General features: G+C 44.9%; 1 long non-coding RNA gene across 1 annotated transcript; it reads left to right on the forward strand.

Moving 5' to 3' along the window:
* Positions 1 to 691: 691 nt before the first annotated feature.
* Positions 692 to 18,667, forward strand: LOC125166768 (uncharacterized). Its single transcript, XR_007152532.1, has 6 exons — positions 692 to 983; positions 12,294 to 13,798; positions 17,547 to 17,625; positions 17,797 to 17,875; positions 18,396 to 18,445; positions 18,629 to 18,667. It is a non-coding gene; the product is annotated as an uncharacterized LOC125166768 (long non-coding RNA).
* The last annotated feature ends 72 nt before the right edge of the window (positions 18,668 to 18,739 follow it).

The following is an 18,739-nucleotide window of genomic DNA, read 5'->3' on the forward strand; positions in this document are numbered from 1 at the left end:
CATTTGCTCTGGTCCTCATTGCTTATCAGAGGAAATCGGATGGCCTCTTGCAGGCATTTATCCCCGACATACTCAAACGTTGATTCACCCCATTGGCTGCCTTTTTCTGATGTAAGAATCCCAGTTCCCTCAACCTTCGTCCTGCATCCATCTTCTGTTCTTCTCCTGATTTTCAGGAATACCCTCTGCGAGGCGGCTACACACTTAGTCTCCTTTCTTTTGCTCCATCAAGTACAGAGATGCTGGAAGGAAGAGGTACCTCACACATGTCATGCTGACTTAAAAACTTAGGGTTTATTTTGGGCTAAAATTGAGGATTTAAGAAAGGGCTTATCTGACTGAGGTTTGCCCGAGAACACTGTCATGCCCGTAGGTGTCTGATTCCTTCTCAAAACAGAGCTCCTGTGTCTCAGAGAGCAAGCATAGGTCTCCATTTGGTCCCCAACCAAGGAAAATACTGTCAGTTCCAGCGAGTCAAATACAAGGTCATCTGTGCCAGTCCATTAAAAAAAAAAAAAATCACCCAACTGCCATTGGTAGAAGACGGTTTCTAAGCACAAATCCACAGACTGGAAAAAATGTGTGCAGTTGCTTTGCGTTGATGTAGGCATGGCTGTTTTTGTTTACCACGAAGAAAAAAATAAAAAGACTACTTCCTGTACTTTTCTTTACACACGACGAGAGCCATGTTTCTCTGTAAAACCAGTGTGCCAAGAAGGCTAGTAACAGAGCTGGAAAGTTATCCCGTATCCCGTCCCCCTTCCCATACTCTGGGGACGTGCTGGCTCATCGGGTTGGAATTGTGCGGCTGTTCTGGGATCTGAGGATCTCCACACTTTTGGGCAGGTGTGGAGATCCTGGCCAGGATCTCCGTGGCCAGTTTTTTCCTGCTGTGGAGAGAGTGGTAACGACAGGATTTGTGCATAGTTTGTTACCCAAACGGAGTCATTGTTGAACAAGATATCTTCAGGAAAGACTGGCAGGTAAGTCTATCTGCTAGAAGTGAAGCAAGTCTGTTTTTGTGTTTGTTTGTTCCTTCGTTTGTTTTTTTAAGAGGCGGTCCATGGACAGCCATCTCTAGGGAGCATAGCCAAGAAGGAAATGCATGGTTATCTTGATCGTTCTCCCTTGTTTCCTTTGGGGCCTTTTGTTCATCTGGTTCTCAGTCAACTTTGAGACTCGTTTTAATTTATGCTCTCATTTGAAGAACGAGTGGAGTGCAAGCTCTTTGAATGTTAGCTGACACCAACATTAGATGGCCCTCTAAAGAGCATTAAAGTTTTATTGTGGGCTCTTACAGATTAAAACAAATCTAAATCCAAAGATCAGAGTTTCTAATGATAGAACTACAGGTGCAGGTGGTAGGGGAGACGTTTCCAGTACTCTCAGACTCATAGCTGGTCACTTCATCTATCTTTAAGGCCAGGATCTCTGGAAAGATGGTCATGTTTTACAGGCGATCATGGGCAAACTCTAAAATGTCCTTGTCGTCAAAAGTGAAACATAGAGATTCTAATTTGCATCATGGTTTTCTGGGTCTTTCTGGTTGGACTCTTTCCTGGAGATCTTTTAGATTTTCTTACATCCTGTTTCCCAGGCAAGGCATGATATACATTTCCTTACTGCCTTCTGAGGCTCTGGGGGCCTCTGGAAAGTTTTCCCAAATTCTTTTGAAGAAGCTTCGTAGCAGTTCCAAGGGCATTTGTTTTCCTGCAGAGCAGATGGAGGAAGACAAGAGCGGAGTGAACTTTCTCATGTTTTCCACCGAGAGTCAAGTGTTTTCATCCGACTTCCTCTTTGCACTTGAAGCCATCATCTCTAAGAAACTGTTGTAATATCGAAAGCAAAGCATAGAACCAAAATTCATTGTCATAAAGAATATATATATTACGGGATTACTTTCAACTTTGTGAATCATTAAGACTTTTCCTGTGAGATAATTGTCTCTTGACTGGGCAATGGCTTCTTCTTTACCTGGCCGAATCCCGGCCTTCCCCTCCGAACGCTACCACCCAGAGTGATCATTCTCACATCAGTTACTCCATCAAATAGCTGGCATTTAATCGTGTACTGGCTTAAGTTTGCGTTGTTACCGTCCTTAACACTTTACGTTGTGTTCAGTATGTGTTATACCTTCATGACATCCCTATAGGGCTTTATTCTTCTGATCAAACGGGAAGTATGACAAGTACGGGGCTTCAGAACCCTATTTAATTCTAAATCTTGGGCTGGACACAAAGACACGCATGGGTTCTCGAGTAGTTACTTTAACATCCTGGCAATCATTAATGTGAAAAAAGCAAAAAACACAACTGCTGAAGGGGGGATCTGTGATGCACCCAGGACGCCAGCACAGAAGACATGCTTGCAGTTACCGAGTGTGGACATGGGTCGTGAATGGACCACAACATAACCCCATGATGGCCGTTGTTTGGTGATGTCATGGGATAACTGTGAACAGCAGCATCAAAGCCACCTGAAGCACACCTTACGGTATGAAAATATGTAACTATTGGTTGCTAGGAAAAAAAAAAAAACAATTAGAAACACCCAATTAGAAACAGAAGCAATATCTTTAAAAATAAGCTCATAGGGGCACCTGGGTGGGTCAGTCGGTTGAGCGTCTGACTTCGGCTCAAGTCATGATCTCACAGCTCGCGAGTTCGAGCCCTGCGTCGGGCTCTGTGCTGACGGCTCAGAGCCTGGAGCCTGCTTGGGATTCTGTGTGTCCCTCTCTCTCTGCCCCTAACCCACTCGCATTCTGTCTCTGTCTCTCTCAAAAATAAATAAGCATTTACAAAAATAAGCTCATAAAAAAACTCCAAAAATAAATCTCTTCTACTTGCTCAAATCTGATCAAATTTACATGTGTGCGATGTTCAAATGAAAGCCAGTTATCCATTATCATTTAAGCCCACGCATAAATGCAAAGTCATTAGTCTGATAAGGAAAACTGTATTTATATATCAACCATTATTTGTTGTCCACGGGGGATAAGAAATCCGTCTTGGTTCTCTATCATTCCCAAGTTAATATTTGATTCACTGACATATCTTCGAAAGAGATTTGTATATACTATCAAAAGTGAGGCAGAAAACTAATATTCATTGTGCATCAAGAATATGTGAGGCGCTGTGTTATAATTTCAACCTTTATTTTATCTTTGCATCTGTGATCTGAGACTAGATATTGTTACCTCCATTATTTACAGAAGAGAAAAGCAAAGCTCTGAGAGGTTAAATAATATATCTATAGCTACATTTGGGGAGTGCCAGGACCAGGATACAATGCCAGGTCTGTAAACTCCAGAATGCGTTATTTTCCAAACAAAAACACTTTGGGGAAATCACAAATGTTCACAGCGCCAGACTTAACAAAGACATTTTTAAAGTGCAAAATGTCATTTATGGGAAGCAATAATCTCCAGTTAAATAAACTGATGTGTCACTTACAGTTACTTTTCCAACCCCAGATGGACGTTAACTGGTCTGGTATTTCATATCCCCTTCTGCCCAGTCTCCTGCCTACCCCACTTTGCCCCACTCAGGCTACAGGAACCTGCCCAACTTTCTATTGGTGTTTGTGGCACTGAGACCTTCGTCAACGGGGACCGGCTTCCCACATGCCTCGTGGATCCGTTTGATGTCCCAGGTATAGTTCTTGACCACAGAAGAGCTTTGTTCTCTGAACAAACGAAACAGGAGAGGTTGCAGGCTCGGAGACACCAGGCACCATCATAGGCAAGGGGGAGGCCAGGAGTTGGGGAAAAACGGTTTTGAGTCAGAGTGTGAATGATGATGCATGGGGCACGGGGCTGGTATCACAGGGCCCAGTGCTCAGAAGGGTCCTGTGCTTGGCTTGACAGTGCTTCCATTCTGGAAGTCTTCATCATTTTATCTTCGAGCCTGTGTTTTGCAAGTGAGGCCCGATGGGATGAGGAAGCATGAATGTGAGCAGAGGAGATGTACATAAGGTGCACGTCCATTGTCTCCTGCAGTCCCATTTGAGCACAGTGTTTGTGATGTCCATGGGCACAGAGGTTCAGTGGACCCAGACACGTGGAAGTTTAGCAAGACTGAGAATGAGCACAGGGTGAGCACTGCTGGCCCCAAGGGACCGTGCTTTCTGCTCAAATCAGAACTTTCAATGCAGACAAAGGGCAGTTGCACTGTAAGAAACATGACTACCAAGGAACCTTACCACGTCCTTTTATTTGTCAAACCACCTACAATGAAAACAGATCATTGAAGCAAAGAGACAGATAAGACGACCCAGAGTGCATGTCTTTTCTGTCCTAACTTAGTCATCCTCAGGGTGGAGAATTTGGTAGAATATGAGCATATCAACATGTGAAATGAAAACAATTTTTATTTTTATTTTTTTGTGAAGCATTTCCATTGTTTTGGTTGAGAATGAAATCTATATATACACAGATGCAAATACAAGCCTAGGAAACAAAAATTGTGTAATTTCAGTGATTCTGCTTCAGAGCTAAATGCACTTATATTTGCATTTAAAACTGGCATTGCATGATATAAAGATGAGCAGTAAAAATACTAATAATTTAAAATTTTAATTTTTTTAAAATTTGGAGCAACTTTAAATAGCAACCGAAAACTGCCATGACAAATTGAGAGATTGCAGAAGGAAGCTTTATATTTTAGGAACTTTAATGGCATTTTTCCTGCTTTTGGAACAAGGGGGCTCACATTTTCATCTTGCACTGGGCCCCACAATTCACGAAGCTGGCCGTGGTAGGGTGCCTCGCTTCTTTTCCTGAAGGCCAGCAGCTGGATTGATGCCCCAGTGAGGGAGATCGGTGAGGTTCTACTCTGGAGACACTGAACAGCTGCAGAAAAACAAAAACAAACGAAAACAAAAACAAAAAACCCAACTTCCATTAACTTAGGAGTTCACCAATAAACACTGGACTTCCCCCCCCACTGCCTGCCCCACTCACACTAGAGAGACACCTACAAGGGTCCGGGCCCTTCCATGCACACTGGATTTCCCATCCGTTTTAGGGCTTTGCTCTATGAGCAGACAGCCAAAGACCTGCAAATATCAGAGGAAAGCTTCCGGCTGGCCGAAGAGCAGCCAGATAAACATCAGATCCCCCGGGGCGGGGTGGTGGGGGAAGAGGGCATGAGGAGACTATCTGATATGATAATGCATTGGGGGAAAAAAAGAAAAAAAACCCTCCTGAGATTCCTGTAAATCAAGCGTTTGAAACGGTATCGCTGACTGATACATAGAAAACCATGAAGTCTCAAAAAGTGTGACAAAAATTGATGGCACGAGAGAAAGAAGGACATCAGAAAGCGCTACATGGCCTTTCTCTTATCATGTGACCACTCTGTGGTGGGTTAAATAAAATTCTTCTATGACTTTACTTGGAGGGTCTAGTGAGGACAAGTAGAAAAGAGTGCAGGAAGCCCCTGCTCATCTAGCAGCAGAAGAAGTCAGGGTAATTACGAGGATTATGGGGATACCCTCCAGAGGAAACAGACAAGGAGGTTGGAAGGGATACCTCCCGGGAGCACGGCCGAGCAGTGAGAGGCAGAGAGAACAAGCAGGGCTGGTTGGTTTTCTTCAAACATCCTCTACTTCCCTTTAATTTTTAAACTCTGCACCTGCATTGCGTGGACGGATCTTCGCAGTGAAGGAAAAGAAATCCCATAAAGTGAAAAGAAAAGGATGTCGGTCGCCTTCCAGAGTTTCCAGGGAGGCTGGAGAGGTATGGTTGGGAGCGGGGCAGGGACCAGAGAAGCGTCGTGGGGAGGACGCGGCGGCTACCTCTGCCGGGCAGCGCGGGCCCTGGCCGGCACCGCCTTCCCCGCCGTGGCGTCCGGGGACCTACCGGGGAGCACGTGCTCTCCGCCCTCCCTGCGTCTTTTTGTGGTGGCCCCCGGGTCCCGTGTCTTGGGTGGTGGGGTCTGATTGGCTGACGAGGTCACGAGTCCACGAACGGCAGCCAGTTTGGTGGGGGTAGCAGACAAGAGGCCTTTCTGTAGAGCGGATGAACTCTGTCTGCTTCCGGGAAAGGTTCGTATGGCAGAAGGTGTCTAATTTCCAGGAAGGAGATTCGGATGTTGGGCAGCTGAAAAGAAGAATATCAGAGGCATGTTATGGTCACTTTCTGATGAAAGTACAGACCACTTTAAGCATTTTTGTCTTCTTCCCTCTGTCAGGCGGATTTTTAGGGAATCATAAGCTTTTGAGGGCTTAACTCTAGGGGAGGATTCATAGTATCTATCTATCATCTATCTATCTATCTATCTATCTATCATCTTTCTCTTCTTTTTATCAATTTATCGTTTTCCTATTAGTAAATCTACCTACCTTACACTATGCCCAAGTGTTGTCATTAGTAAGACAATGGTATAACACAGCAGATACTCTGGAAAAGTGTGTGTGTGTGTGTGTGTGTGTGTGTGTGTGTGTGTGTGAACAGCAGAAGGATGCACCTGGGTGGCTCAGTCAATTAAGCAGCTGACTCTTGATTTCAGCTCAGGTCATGATCTCACAGTTTGTGAGATCAAGCCCCACGTCTTGATGGATTCTCTCTCTCTCCCTTTCTCTCTGCCCCTCCTTGGTTCTCTTTCTCTCTCTCTCAATAAATAAATAAACGTTAAAAAAATTTTAAAAAGAAACATACATTCCAAGGGAAACCAGGGGACTCTACAAATCAAAAACTTAAAATAGGAATGAGATAAAGATGACCACTCTACCTACAGAAAAAAATAGAGCATCCCCAAAAATTAGAAAAAAAAATTCCTGTCTTACCTTCTCCTTCATTAAAACTGAGGAGTAAGCAGTGCCTTTTCAAATAACTCTCCAGGAGTCAAGCGCAAAGTTTGGGACAAACCGTGGACTTGCCTGTCATTTCTGTAAGGACTGTGCGTGATGTTCACCACAAGCCCCTGGGGTGGGGAAGAGGGCTCTGCGTCAAGGAACAGACTGATGGTGAAGGCAGCACCGGAAAGCCCATCATTTCTTCAGCCCATACACACCCGGGAGTTGGGTATGCCATTTGTTCAGTTGGCCTACGAGAATAGGTTCCTATTAACTAACTTTGATCCTAGTGATCTGGAGCCGTCCATAGGAAACCAAGAGGTTGACAGACATATTTGTTGCATATTTCAGGTACTCCCCAAAGGTTTGGTGCTGTGAGGGGTGACGGGGCGGGGGGGGGGGGAGGGAGGAGACGGATATGCCAGCAAAATCGGTATTCCAGGCAAACAGTCTGAGGGCCATGCTGCAGGGGGTTAGCTCTGATTGGTCTAGATAATGAGCTTGTGCTACGTCCTCATATATATTTACATTATAAATGTATAAAGGCACACGCACACACAGCAATATCTTTAATTTGAGCAAGTAAGACATTTCGGCTCCCTACCTTTGGCTAATTCTCTAAGCTGCGAGGTTTATTGTGCTGTAGAATACTCCTCCACCTGGATGTAAAGCAATTTGCATTTCCTCTAGTGTGAAACCAATTCGCCGCAGGTATAGACCCAAGTAATTACAAATATCAGATGCAAGTTTAGTAATTGCATGTCTTGTCTGAAAGTGGTATTCATAGAAAATATAACTTGAGGGGAGCATATCAAGAGTTTGTTTGCCTGAAGAACAAAGCCCTCGCAGATAGCTGGTGAGCTGCGATCAGGTTGAAAAGTCAGTCTAATCTCTACGTTTAACGAGGTTGATGAAAAAAAACTCATTAATTCCAATTTTTGGAGAAATATGTTCACGCTGGGCATGGAGGAAAGGAGGACTTAAACAGGTGGCCTGAGATTCGGGAAAAAGCCCGATTGGTTTTAAACTGCAACTCGGAACGAAGACAGAATGTTGATACTATCAGCGTCTGGCAGGCAGCTTGGTGGAATATTTAGCCTTGCTAGATCGGGCTTCATACCAACCAGACGAGGTTTATTTCGGAAACTGGAAATCTGATGGAGATATGACAGAGATATGAGGGCAATAACCCTAAGCTGGCCCAAAAGAGTGCTGTGTGCAGGTGATTTGGGGGTGTGGTGGGGGTGATATGGGGGAAGAAAGGCAGAGAGGTTTATGATTGATTTTTTTTAATTTTTTTAACGTTTATTTATTTTTGAGACAGAGAGAGACAGAGCATGAGTGGGGGAGGGGCAGAGAGAGAGGGAGACACAGAATCCGAAGCAGGCTCCAGGCTCAGAGCTGTCAGCCCAGAGCCCGACACGGGGCTCGAACCCATGAACTATGAGATCATGACCCGAGCCGAAGTCGGACGCTCAACTGACTGAGCCACCCAGGTGCCCCAGGTTTATGATTAATTTGAAAGAAGTAAGACATATCTCTTACCTTTAAATAATTTAAATAGAAGCTTTCTGGGAAAGAAAGGCATCTTAATAAAGTCAAATAATCCAATTGGCTCTTCTGCCATTTCGGGTCTTTTTGGTCTCTGTCGTGTCCACTGATGTAAGTTCTATTCCCTGGGTCTCCTCTGCAGAAAAAACTCAATCCTTCCTTCCCATGACCAGTGACACTGTTGAAGGCAGCTGTGGTATGTTCTGTAATTGTCTCTTTTGAGGATCGGATACCCCTGTTTCCTTCAAACCTTCCTCTTCATATATTCAGCCATTTCCTCCGCCTGTTTCTTTTCCCAGAATTCATTCATCAGACATTTATTGTGTACTAACTGTATGCCAGGCGTGCCCAAAGCTAGGGTTCTGAATCAAAAAGGATCTATTCCCTTCCATAAAGGAGGGCTGAGGCTAGACAAATGCAAAATCTATGCCAGAATAGGTGCTATACTAGGGATATGCATAGAGTCTTACGGAAGAAGCGTTTGTCTGTTTTGTGCAGAAATAAGCAAAATGTGTCGGGTAGGGTTTGATACAGAGCAGAGAGGGTCTCTTGTGTCTTAGGATTTAAAATCTCTCATCTGCAACTATACTTATGTGCCCCTTTTCATACCTAATGCCATTTATGTATGACTTTGATCTCTGTTTCTTTGTCATACTTGTCAAAAATTGTTTATTTTATTATTATTATTTTTATTTTTTTTTTTAATGTTTATTTGAGTTAGAGAGAACATGAGCAGGGGAGGGGCAGAGAGAGAGAGGAAGAGAGACAGTCCTAAGCAGGCTCTGCAAGTCAGTGCAGAGCCTGATGCAGGGCTTGAACTCAAACTGTGAGATCATGACCTGACCTGAAATCAAGAGTTGGTGGCTTAACTGACTGAGCCACCCAGGCACCCCAATTCTTATTTTTATTTTTAATAAAATAAATTTTATTTCATTTTTATTATTTTAATAATTTTATTATTTAATAATATTTTATTATTAATATCTTCTTTTATTGTACCAACTCCTTCTACTTTAAAAAATGATTTTTGTGTCGCTTATAGCTTTCTGAGTTTATTTTCAGCCTTCTTGATCTCTAGTATATTCTTTTAATTCTATACATTTCCTCTGGGTACTGCTTTAGCCACATTCCAAAGATTGTTTTTTTAATGTTTATTTATTTTTTGATAGAGAGAGAGGGAGAGAGAGAGAGAGAGAGACAGAACATGAGTGGGGGGACATGAACAGAGAGAGAGGGAGACACAGAATCGGAAGCAGGCTCCAGGCTCCGAGCTGTCAGCAAGAGCCCGACGTGGGGCTCGAACCCATGAACCGTGAGATCACAACCTGAGCTGAAGTCGAACACTTAACCGACGGAGCCACCCAGGTGCCCCAACTCCAAAGGTTTTGGTGTATGAGGTTCTCGTGGTTGCTCAGTTATAAACAACTTGTAAAGTTGGCTTTGTCCCACCCCAAAGTTCTCGCAGTGACTCTGCTCAGATCTTGACGTCCCTGCCAAGAGGACGCTGGGAGCACTCACCCCTGCAGAGGGCCACCCTCCTTACAGCGTCCCTTTGCCCTCCACAGCCATTTTGAAGGGAGCAGCAACATTGGCTCTAATTAGGGTGGACGGTGAGGGGAGCTGGCAAATGGGTATGTTTTTCTTAGCCGTGTTGCCAACGTGAGAAATTGAGCTTGGAGAAAGACCCCTTGCCAGAACAACTAGTTAAAACAAGAATGTTGATTGCGTCCGGATTTCATCAGAATGTGATGAGGTGCATCATTAAGCAAGGTGGGAGGCAGTGGACTCGTGAACATCTATTCTCCTCACTCAAAGCGGCAGGGTTCAGCGTGAGCACAGGTGATCCTCGTAAAGCTCTGTTTCAGGTGGGTGCCTGCTGGGCTGGCGCTCAAGGCGATGATGTCGCCCATTGGGTCCTTGCTCTGTTCCCTCCCTTCTTAAAATCACTTTGCCTTCTGAACGCAGTGGTCTCATGTTCCTCTTACCCCTTTTCCTTTGAAAAGCCGCCCTTAAGAAAGGATCCGGAAAGTCCGAGATACAAATGATGGATACTTGATGTACTGCCTCATCCAGACGGACACTCGTTTTAATTTTTTTTTTTCAACGTTTATTTATTTTTGGGACAGAGAGAGACAGAGCATGAACGGGGGAGGGGCAGAGAGAGAGGGAGACACAGAATCGGAAACAGGCTCCAGGCTCCGAGCCATCAGCCCAGAGCCCGACGCGGGGCTCGAACTCACGGACCGCGAGATCGTGACCTGGCTGAAGTCGGACACTTAACCGACTGCGCCACCCAGGCGCCCCCGGACACTCGTTTTAAAGGGAACACAAAACCTGAAGTTGAAGGAAATCAGCGTGATTTGTAGACCTTCCATCGTTGGTTGTACGGGGGACTATTTGTAGGCAGCAGGAGATCCAGACTCTCGTGTGGGTGGGGGCTTGGCTAGGATCTTAAGTGGATGAAGAAGTTTAGGTGGTTCTCCCTCAGAGGCCATCCCCCCCCCCCCCCCCCGGGGGACCTTCAGCTGTATCTGGAGACATTTTTGGTTGTGCTAACTGCTGTGGAGGGTACTTGCTACTGGCATCTAGTGAGTAGAGGCCAGGGATGCTGTTAAACAGCTTACATTGTGTAGGACAGCATCCCCCCGCCTCACCAAGAATTATCTGAACCCAAATGCCAAGAGTTCCGAGGTTGAGAAAGCTTGGCTTAGAGAGACATGTATTTGGTAGTGACATTGGACCCCGTATCGAAGATAGACCAGGGAGAGCTTCAGTGTGCTGACTGGAGAGCACCTTCCTTGAATAAAAGGGCTCTCACTCTTTAGCAGTCAACTTATTGTCCCATGACCCAGTGTAGACAGATCTTCTGACTTCTTCGGAGAATTAAAACAAAACAAAACAAAACAAAAACATCTTTTTACATGAAATTTCTACATTTAAAAATAGCAAGCATTAGTCCAAATGAACAATGGTTAAGGGAGCCACACTAGACTCGGCTTCCAAGTGGCTACTTACAAGCCCTGACCCAGACAGTCTTGCCCCAGCCACGTAGTTGTGGGCTCTAAATCCAGGGCTTCAAGGTATCTGGAAATTTGTGGTCATCTGTCCTGTCCCCAAAGACCACGACCGTACTACTGAGGCAGGAGCCAAGGAGAGGTCTGCTTCAGCTGTGCGGGGGGAAAAAAAAGTATGAATGTTCTAAAACTGATGGGGCGCCTGGGTGGCACAGTCGGTTAAGCGTCCGACTTCAGCCAGGTCACGATCTCGCGGTCCGTGAGTTCGAGCCCCGCGTCGGGCTCTAGGCTGATGGCTCAGAGCCTGGAGCCTGTTTCCGATTCTGTGTCTCCCTCTCTCTCTGCCCCTCCCCCGTTCATGCTCTGTCTCTCTCTGTCCCAAAAATAAATAAAAACGTTGAAAAAAAAAATTTAAAACTGTTCTAGCACCATTTGACATAGTTTCCCAAAGCAATTTTACCTGTTCCTCTTGTAAAAATCTCTTGGGTTCTGGATTCAGATTCTGGACATTTCAGATTCTGGACCTTTCTCTCACTAATCCAAGTATCTACTTGACAGAGTTGTTGCAAGGATTAAGGAAGAGAATATACATGAAAGTCTGTAGTGTAGAGTTGTGTCACACTGAAAGAATTGTTAGCGGACCCAGATGCAAAGATAATATGACACTGTTTGACTGAGACTGTAGGTTTTTGTTTTGGGTGTTTTTGTTTTGTTTTGGGTGGTTTTTTTTTTTTTTTTAACTGGGTAGAATTAGTGACCAGCTCCTGGGATAATGAGGTGAGTTCACTCAGCTTGAATTTGGAGGGTAAACACATGTCCTTTGTGTCTGGGAGGTATGCTTGAGATTTCCTTTGTCTCTCCCTGCTTTGGGGAAAAGCAAATTTGGCATGGCCTTTGAATGTCTGACTCCCCCACACTTTTTTTTTTCTCTAGTGTGGAAGCTTTGTAAATTTGCCTTGTTAAAAACAAGCCCCATCTTCGTACCTGCTGAAACCTAGTTCTCGTCCAGAGGCTATGCGATGAACAAAGGGGGCTAGTAATACCGACCGCACGGGGTGCAGACAGCCCGGCCCACGCAGGTACACCGCTCCAGCCGGGGAGGGGAGGGCGGCTGTGTGTAAAGGACGCCTTTTATTGTGACTCTTTCACCTCCCCCAGCCCAGCCCTGAGCCATGAGAAGAGGAGCGTTGTCAAAGAGACAGGCCAATTTTACCCATCTTACACAATAGCGCATTACAGACTTTCCAAGAAGACGCCATTCAGGGTGAATCACCAAATTCAGGATGAAAAGGTTTTGATTTGCAAAAGCGCTCAAGCATTTCTCCTTAGAGCCGGAGATGGCAAGGAAGGAACCGACGACGTGCGTGCAGCTGCCTCACCTTTGGGCCAGGTGCACTGGCACGCGCTCCGAGGTGGTGCGGGGCTCGTGCAGCCGGCATTCACAGGCGCCTTTGTCACACCCTGGGTGCCCGGGCCGTGAGTGCCTTACTTAAAGGCAGAAAAGAGTGAGAGGGTGCTGGTGATGGCGGGGTATTGAAATGTGTGCAACGGAGTCGAAACACGAATTGCAGGTTCACGTCGACTGGAATCACTGTTAAAATTTTCCGGACCTCAATTGGGTTTCGTGAACACAGGTAGGAGGTGATGAGCAAGGATGCTGGACTGAGGATTGTATCATTTGGGATGATCTCAGCTACAAATAGCAGAGAAATCTCTCTGAGATGACACAAGCCCTTCTGCTCAAAGTTTGGGCTTAGAACTAGCAACATCACCCCCACCCGGGAGCTCGGACTTGTGGGATCCTCAGCTCCAGACCACCCCTTCTGGATCCGAATCTGCATTTTGACAAGAGACGTGGGTTACTTGTCTGCACACATTGTAGTCTGGGAAGGCACAGCATTAAACAAGGACCTTTTTTTTTTTTTTTTTTTTTAAATGCATTTCAGATAGCAAGCCGGCTAGGGGTCAGCAGCGCGGGGGGCCTTAACTCAGCAAGTCAACGATGTCAAGGAGGACCTGGGTGCTTTCCATTTTTCTGCTCTGCTGTGCTGTGTGTGCTTCCTTTTCCACTCAGATTTATCTTTCTGTGGTCACAAGATGGCTGTGGAAGCTGCAGGCCTTACCTCCCAGCACAGCGGAGGGAGGGGGTAGGAAAGGGAAGCTCCCCCCTCCTATACGCCTTTTAGACAGCAGGGAAACATTTGCCAGAAGCCACTCAATAGATTTCTCCTCGTGTTACACGTCTCATATCTGATTGTCTAGAACTGCAGCGTGTTGCCCATTCCTCAATCGGGTGCTGGCAGAGGGACTGGAATAAGGACGGTTGGCTAAGGCCAATGCACATTTACCCTCTGGGACAAGGTAGGAGCCTGGCCTCCTTGGAAGCACATGGTGTAAGCATAAACACAGTGTGTTTCTGTCACTGGGAAGAAACAAAGGTGGGTAGGGGAGAGAGCTGGTGGGAAAAGCAACGGTGTGCGTGCTGCAAGAGCTTTCTGGAGGCTGGTCACTTTTGTCTGGGGACATGAAGAAGTTCCTCTTGAATGTTTGAGAGTTGAAAAAGAACTCACTCTGAGAGCCCCTCCTATGACTGATCCAAGAGAGACTGTCCCGGGGACATATAGAGCCTTGGATAGTTTGTGCCACAGGAAATTGTTAATGATAGAACAATGCAATTTTACAATTTTAGACCTAGACAGCTAGGAAGGATTCTTTTCAAAAATTTTTTTTATGAAAAAAATTTTTTTAATGTTTACTTATTTTTGAGAGGGAGAGAGAGAGTGAATGGGAGAGGGGCGGACAGAGAGGGAGACACAGAATCTGAAGCAGGCTCTAGGCTCTGCAATGCTTCCCAGGCTAATGAGAGCACTTTCTCCTTTCCGGCTCCCTCCCTGCTCCCTTTCTTTCTCCTGCACAGAGCCCGACACGGGGCCTGAACCTGTGAACCACAAGATCATGACCTGAGCCAAAGTTGTACGCTCAACCGACTGAACCACCCAGGTGCCCCAAAAGGATTCTGGTGTTTTTTTTTTCATGTTTATTTATTTTTTTAGAGGGAGGGAGACAGAGTGTGAGTGGGGGAGGGGCAGAGAGAGGAGACACAGAATTCATCCGAAGCAGGCTCCAGGCTCTGAGCTGTCAGTACAGAGCCCAACACAGGGCTCAAACCCACAAATCGTGAGATCATGACCTGAGCCAAAGTCAGACACTCAATTGACTGAGCCACCCAGGTGCCCCTTTACTGACTTACTTTGAAAGACTGGGATAGATCCAGTGGATCCCTGAGCCTGTATTTTCCCTCTTATACTCTTATTTCTGAGGGGCCGAAAGAGAAGAGGCAAATACAGCATTAGACTGCTACAGTAATAAACGTATCATGTTTAGGTCAGAGGAGACTTTCTGCACACTATTCTTTGCCCTGTTTCTGACCACTTTGGGAATATTGAATTAGTTCCTAGCACTGTGTTTTAAGGAGGACATTAAAAAGACCCTGGGTAACGATGATGATGAAAAAACCCGGACAGACATTATACTAAACACTTAAAGTTTTTTTTCACTAAATCATTACGAAATCCCTTTGAGGCAGACATGCCAAAGTTGGAAAAACTGAAGCTCAGGGAAATGCATGAGCCTATGGAGAGCTACTTAACAGTGGTGCTGGGATCTGAACTCAGGACCATCTGACTCCAAAGTCTATGCCTTTCACACCACGATAATCATTAATTTATCTAAACATTTATTATATGCTAGGCATTGTTCTAGGTGATTTATCTTAACAATCCTCACTAAACACCTAGGAAGTGGGGAATATTTGTTACTCCGTTTCACAGGTAAGGAAATTGAAGCTTAGACTCTCTGAGTAACCTACCTGTATCCACACACCTGTCCCTGGGTGCGGGTATGAACCTATGCCCGTCTGACTCCGCGGAGAGCTCCAGGGCTCACTGCTACCCTATTGCTTGCAGATGTCAGAGCAAAATGTCGTATCCTCTCTTGCTCAAGAGAGCAGAATTAGGATTTGGAAGAACTTTCTAAGAATCCGTCTGTGCCAACAAGACTATCTCAGCTACAGGAGAGCTGGCTGGAAGTAATGAGCGTCGCAGTCAGGGACGGTTGGCTGAACTCACCATATGTAAGCAGATGTCAAATCGGGTCATTTCCAGAGTCTTTGTCAAGAATAGGGGTCTGTAAGTGGTCTGCCTTTTTAGGTGCCAGGTCATTTGGCGATTGGAAGGGTGCACTTGGCAAGAGGAAGAGGTAGGTGGAGAAAGATTCCGTTATCTTCAGGTTCTTTGCTCCCCCACACTCAGACCCCACCGCTAGCTCTCACGCTCCGGCTGCCCACACTTGCAACTCACTGTCAGTGATGCTCTTTTCCACATCTGGACCAGTCTGTTTCCACATTTTTCCTTTGAAATAAGACTTGGACCCGTATTTAGGTATATTCGCCACTTCCCCAAACACCCACGCTTGATGATCTAAAAGCCTGTGTCTTCGCGTTGTGAGCGACGGGTTAGCGCTTCCCTGAATGCAAAGCTGGGGTCACACTCGACTGCGGAAAGTGCTTGCCCAATTTCTGTGGACTTAAGATTAGTCCGTGGCAGCCCTGATTTGTTCTGAGAAACGTATACAAATAGAACGTTTGCCCAGAGAAGCATTTCCAAATGTCTCAGGCCAGTTTAGCTCCATTCTGGGAAGAAACAGAATGATGGCTCAGCGACTTGAAACTCAAAAAAGCGAAGGAATCCTGTCTTTGAAACAGGGGGCTGGGGCTCGAAAGGTGGCTTCCCAGGCTAATGCGAGCACTTTCTCCTTTCCGGCTCCCTCCCTACTCCCTTTCTTTCTCCTGAGCTCTGCTCCCTTCTGGTGTCTGCCTTTTCACTTTGAAAACCATTGGTTTCAAAAAGGCATCTTTGGCTGTTAGTTTTGTGTGTGTCTGATTTTATGGGTTTGTGGAGCTCCTGAAATTAAATTAATTTTAAATGGGTTTTAATTACTAATGCTTTGGGCCATTGCCTTTAGCAAAGTCAACAAAACAATCAGGGTTACCTTAGTTTGTCTCTTTGAGGACTGTACGCATTCATTTGGGCTCCTGGTAAACAGAAGAGCTTTCGAACTAAAAAAGTAAACACATAAAATGAAACCACTTCTATATTTGAACATCTGAATTTATTTTTCTCTCAAAAAAAAAAAAAAACCAGCCACCTTTGACTTAGGAAAGAGGATTTTACATGTGCACGAAAGGATTTTTGTTTGTCAATAATATCTCATTATTTTTCAAAGGTGGGGCGAGTCTCCGTCATAATATTATGCTATGTAAATGCCAAAGCAGAAGGTGAATTATGACCCGTAGGTTTGAATTCTCTTCTCGGCCCCACACAGAATACTTTGTATGTGACATTTGAGAAACGGGATTGCTTCTCAATATAGTGTCCCCTCGTAAATTAAGGGTAATCAACTCCTAGCTCAAGACTGAAGGGATAATGAGATGATGTTCAAAATGGCTTTTAAGTTTCTACCTATAGAGGTTGAAGGTGAAAAAGGAATAATGCAATGCCTGTGAGTACCCCCTCCCAGGAGGGAAGGCTACTCACGCTGCTCCCAGTGGAATGTTCTGTTCAATCAGGGGCCATCACTTGAGTGGTTTGATAATAAGCTCAGATTGACTGCAGATAAAAATGAGAAAGGTTGATTAAGTCATTTAGTCCCTTGACAATTTTGCAAACCAAGTGATTTCTGTAAGGATCAGTCTTAAAAGCATGGATGGCTGCCCAAAATAACCCAAGTTCTGGGTTCTACCTACTGCCCCTTCTCCCAGAAAATATTGCAAGATTTTGGCTGTTTTCTCTGAAAGTTAACATCAAACTTCCTTTCTCTAAATGTAGGCTATTATTATTAACGATTCCCAAGTGGTCTGTAATACCTCTTTCATCCGTCTTAGTTGAAAATGTGCTAAAATACACCCAGGTATGGTTGCCAGCTGGTTAATTCATTAATCAGTTACATTCATTGTATAGTGTGGCCAATAGAAGAATTTTTCTAAGCAGAATATAACTCTATATCTCAGTGTCCAACTATATTAATACAGAAGATCATCAGAAGGAAGGAGTGATTTAAAATAAACGCTCTGAATTTGAGCTACTTGGGACAAATGCAGAAAGACAAGTAACTTTTTTTCCCTTTTAGTTTCTCCCTAGAACTGACTTCCCAGCAATCCTACTGAAGTCACAGAATACTGCATGTGCAAAGCCAAATTAAAACACAGGTAATTATTTATCAGTAGCACCACCACATTGCGTTTGTCTAATGCTTTACAGTTTCTAAAGTGGTTAAGCTCATCCTCCTTACCGTACCAGCTTATTTTTCTTCAGACGTTTTTAAAATAATCTATGCAATTGTCCTGCCTTTATAATCGAAGTCATCTTCATTTATTTAGTCCTTGTTGGGGTCGTGTCTGTTTGAAAATTTAAGAAGCAGATGATGTCTGAGAATATTCCTGAAGCTCAGATTCCAAGGTGAGGCATAAACACAGGCAGACGTGTGTTCCACCTCACACCCCCCACACACACACCACACAAATACACACCACACACACACACACACACACACACACACACACACACACAGCTTCTTTCCCTTTTTCTTGGCTGATATTCCCAGTCAGAAATGACTTTTCTTTCAAATCCCCCTTGATAACTCATAGTATGTGTTATTGCTTTCAATGGCTGCCCACCACTGGAGTTTTCTTTAAAGGCAAAGAGTCTGGATAGGAGAAAAATGAATCCGAGGAAGGAAAAAAAGAGTTTGAAGAAGAAAACACAATTAGGTAAAAAAGAGAAAAGCAAATGACATACCTTTTAGTTACGCGATCCTTCCCAAACTGTGCTTTTCTCTGTGACATATAATTTAGGCTCCATGCGGATTCTTAGTAGTTGGGAATACATTTGGAATAAAGTGTCTTGTTTTGATGACTCTTAAATATAGACCACTATTTGAAAAAATCAAAACTGATAAATTGTTTTCTCAATCAAACAGGACCAGCGGAATTGACCAGAAGGAACCTCAGAAAGGAAACAGGAGGGGAGGTATGTGGTGAAATGCTGGGGTTTGATAGGGTCACAGACAGGCGTGCTGCTGGCTGGGCTCTGTTTGTACTCAGTTTTCCTTCAAACCCAAAACTGCTCTTAAAAATAGTCCAGTCAAAAAGAAGCTGCATTGGTGGGGGCACCTGGGTGGCTCAGTGCGTTGACTGTCCGACTTTGGCTCAGGTCGTGACCTCTGCTGCCAGCACAGAGCTTGGAGCTGCTTCAGATTCTGTGTCTCCCTCTCGCTCTCTGCCCCTCCCCCCACCCTCTCTCTCAAAAATCAATAAACATTTA

The sequence above is a fragment of the Prionailurus viverrinus genome, chromosome B2 (assembly GCF_022837055.1).
Source record: "Prionailurus viverrinus isolate Anna chromosome B2, UM_Priviv_1.0, whole genome shotgun sequence".
NCBI lineage: Eukaryota > Metazoa > Chordata > Mammalia > Carnivora > Felidae > Prionailurus > Prionailurus viverrinus.